The sequence below is a fragment of the Onychostoma macrolepis genome, chromosome 03, assembly GCF_012432095.1.
Source record: "Onychostoma macrolepis isolate SWU-2019 chromosome 03, ASM1243209v1, whole genome shotgun sequence".
Classification (NCBI taxonomy): domain Eukaryota; kingdom Metazoa; phylum Chordata; class Actinopteri; order Cypriniformes; family Cyprinidae; genus Onychostoma; species Onychostoma macrolepis.
Genome location: NC_081157.1, coordinates 7110269 through 7114157, shown reverse-complemented (window position 1 = coordinate 7114157; position 3889 = coordinate 7110269). Strand labels below are relative to the sequence as shown.

Below are 3889 nucleotides of genomic sequence, written 5' to 3'. Positions count from 1 at the left end.
GATGAGGAATACCGAACCATATTTAGGTTTGAAACACATAAGCAGAGGACATTAGCAAGGTTTGACCTGTGATCGCTTAAGGCTAACACAGAGAACAGACAGTGTATGTAGTTACATGCTACTATGGGAATTAAAGTTAATACATGATGGGTGCCTTTTCTACAGTTCTTTCATCCAGTTAAGCCTGAACAGCACTCTGAAAATCTTCAGTCTGATGACACTGTGTTACAGCCTTAACAAATACAGATCAAACCGAGGGAAATGGACTGATATCCTGTTCAGGCAAAGCCTTGTTCTCTGGCTTCAGGTTTGAGTAAAAGCCTTGTTCTATGGCTTCGGGGTTGGGCAAAGACATTGTTCTATGGATTCAGTTTTGCATAATTTTTTTCCCAGAAAACTTGCAGGAGCAGTGGCTAATGGACTGTGGGTGGAGAAGACGGGCAAAGATTTTGATGTAACTTTGCTTACTATGTAATTTTGACATTTCATTTTGCTCAGCAGACACTATATACTATATACTGCAATGGTTGTCAACATCACATCTGAGTAACTGTGTATTACTTTTCAGCCATTTCCAGTTCAGTCAGATGGACAGAGCTTTTGACAGCTAGTCCCCCATCATATTTTCTTCTCATGACAAAATCAATTACATTTAGCATGAAGGTAGCAAAAGTGTTTTATTTTAATTATTAAGTAAGATTCTGAATTCTTTATATTACTTCTGATGAACTGCAAATGTAATGTCTTCAGAATCCTGGATAAACTCTCTTTGATTGGGTCCACTGCATTAAATGTTTTTGGCCATATCTGGCGTGTCAGTTGTAGTTGCTTTAATGAGGAAGAAGAGTCCAGTAGCGACTCCCAGGAGCCCCAGTGTCAATCCCACTCCACAGAAGACCGCCGAACCCACGCTGGGCAGGACAGCAGCCGCCTCCGGGACACCTGGTGATTAGAGGTATATGTAATATGAATTCAGTATATGAATGTGAATGTTAGAACAGCTGCTGAGCAGATGCACTTTCACTGTAACAATCCTCTCAGCACTTGGTATTTCATTTGTCACAGAATCAATACTGTTGTTTTTAAATCAGCTCATTTGATTCTCTTTGTAAATGGCTCTTACTCCATATTCTGGTCTGCGGTTGGCCCTGGAGCGCTCGGTGGTTCACTGTGCAGCTGTAAACGTCTCTATCTTCAGGAGTGATCTTCAGAGAGGAGAACACGTGGAAGGATCCATCTCTCCTTGGCTGGTACTGACTCAGACTCACATCTTCTGTCACAATCACATTGTTCTTAGCCCACGAGACATTGACAGGTGGAGGAAAGAAGCCAGACAGATGAGCGTGTTTTCAACACCCAGCTGCACATCGTTCCTCAGATAGATGGACGTCTCAGGAGGGTCTGTGAACACACATAACTGTGTTGAACTCTGCAGCAGTACATATGTATGAGGCGCCACTTAAAATTTAAATCAAACTTCGCTTATCAATACATACATAAAACACGTGCATATACACCTATAAATTACTCACATATACATGTATACTATTGAATGTTCAATATATATAGATGAAATACACGTGCACACTAATATGAAATCCATACCAATACATCTTATGTTAGTAATGAATGCATATAAACTTATAACTTCAAACTCATTTATGCCACATTGTTCACATATAAACTTAGCGCATGCATACACCTATAGACACTCGCTTATATGTATAAACTCGATCCATGCATATACACCTACAAAACCACACGCACATACATATAAACTCGCTGCATGCAGACACACCGATACATACTCGCATATACATATAAACTTGATCCATGCATATACACCTATAAACACTCGCACATACATATAAACTCGATGCACGCATACACCCATAAATCACATATATGCAAGTGAATTCATATGTGGATGTGCGTGAACTTTTCAGTGCAAACGGAAGGCATTTCAGTGTAAAAGATAGCAGCGGCACTTTCGGCTGCTGGGATATTTTAAAACCCTTAGCGTGGTTTAATGCATTAAAACAGTGTTTTTAAAAGACCAAACTCAATAAACACATTTTTTAATAAAGCATACGATGTAAAGATAAGCAGATTAATTAAAAAATTACCGTAAGTCTCGTTTTTCATGTAAAATTCTTGTGTACTGTATGTACAGTAAGAGAAATATTGGAAGTATTGTCTAAGGCAAGATATTGGCAAAATATAATCAGTCAGTTAGGCCCACTAGGCGTTTACTATAGCCCTGTAAACATTAATTTGAATGAATTATTGGCCTTCATTTTGTACTGTGAAGTAAATTTGCAGACGGTCCCTAAAGCAGCCTAGGCAAAAATGCAGCAAATATCAAACATAAAAATACACTTTATGATAAATGCTTTATATTTTGTTGAAATGTAGTTTTTAAAATAAACAGTATTACATTGAATTGTGTGATTGGCCAGTGAAGAAAGTCCATGACTGCTGGAGATGCCACTGTATAGCGGCACATGCCAGAGGCAGACCGTGGCATCTACAGAGGCATCTCCAGATGGCGGGACATTTTAAAATGCTTAACGTGGCTTAATGCATTAAAACAGTGTTTTTAAAAGATACTCAATAAACTCAGTAAACATAATTATTACAAGACAAGATGGCGCCGCAGATGGCAGCCATGGTTTGTCGCTGCTTGGTACTTGTTCTTTTTTTGTTTGTTTGTCCTGTCTTAAGCAACTTTTTCCCGATCAGCTTTACCAGAAACGAACTCCTGGACATCAGAAACGGCACACCAAATAACTCTCTGCCAACATTTGAGCATTCAGACCTTTTACTGGACATTTTAATCGGAGGAGCTGCGTTCCTATACAAGCGCTCCAGCCGGCGCAGGCGAGGAAGCGCGCCGGCGCTCGTGAAACTCCGACAGCGGGGTTTAGGACTCCGCTGCCGAGCATTCTTCTGGCGAATCTCCGCTCCTGGCAAATAAATCAGACGAACTACAACTCCTCACCCGCACAAACAAGGACTTTTAAACTCCGCTGCGCTTTGCTTCACGGAAACCTGGCTGAACGGAGCCATCCCGGACAGCGCGCTTCATCTAACGGGCTTCCAGCTGTTCAGAGCAGACCGCGTCACCGAGTCCTCGGGGAAAACGAGAGGCGGTGGATTATGTTTTTATATCAATGAAGGCTGGTGTACAGACGTGACAGTTTTAAAGAAGATGTGCTGCCCAAATTTGGAAGCTCTCTTTATTAACTGCAAGCCTTTTTATTCACCGCGGAGTTTTCCTCGTTTATTCTGGTGAGTGTGTACATTCCTCCTGACGCGTGAGCGCGCTAGAACTGCTGGCCGATCAAATCACACACACAGAGCAGCGTTATCCGGACTCTTTCATCATCATTCTCTGTGATTTTAATAAAGCTAATCTCACCCGTGAACTGCCTAAATATAGACAGCACATCACATGCCCCACCAGAGACAGAAATATACTGGACCACTGCTACACTGTCTTAAAGGATGCATATCACTCTGTTCCCCATGCAGCGCTGGGACTCTCTGATCACTGTTTGGTTTATCTCCTACCAGCCTACAGGCAGAAACTCAAATCTGCTAAGCCTGTAGTAAAACTGTAAAGAGATGGACTTCTGAAGCAGAGCAGGTTTTACAGGCCTGCTTGAACTTACTGATTGGAGTGTTTTTGAGGCTGCAGCTACTGATCTGGACGAGCTTACTGACACCGTGACGTCCTACATCAGTTTCTGTGAGGACATGTGTGTACCCACCAAGACTTATTTAACATTTAACAATGACAAACCTTGGTTCAGTGCAAAACTCAAACAGCTTCGCCAGGCCAAAGAGGACGCCTACAGGAGTGGGGACAAAGCCTTGTACAAACAGG

At 41.8% G+C, this 3889-nt stretch overlaps 1 pseudogene; it reads right to left on the bottom strand.

The window, feature by feature from the left end:
- Positions 1–787: 787 nt before the first annotated feature.
- Positions 788–2945, bottom strand: LOC131534238 (HLA class II histocompatibility antigen, DP alpha 1 chain-like; annotated as a pseudogene).
- Between the last annotated feature and the right edge of the window lie 944 nt (positions 2946–3889).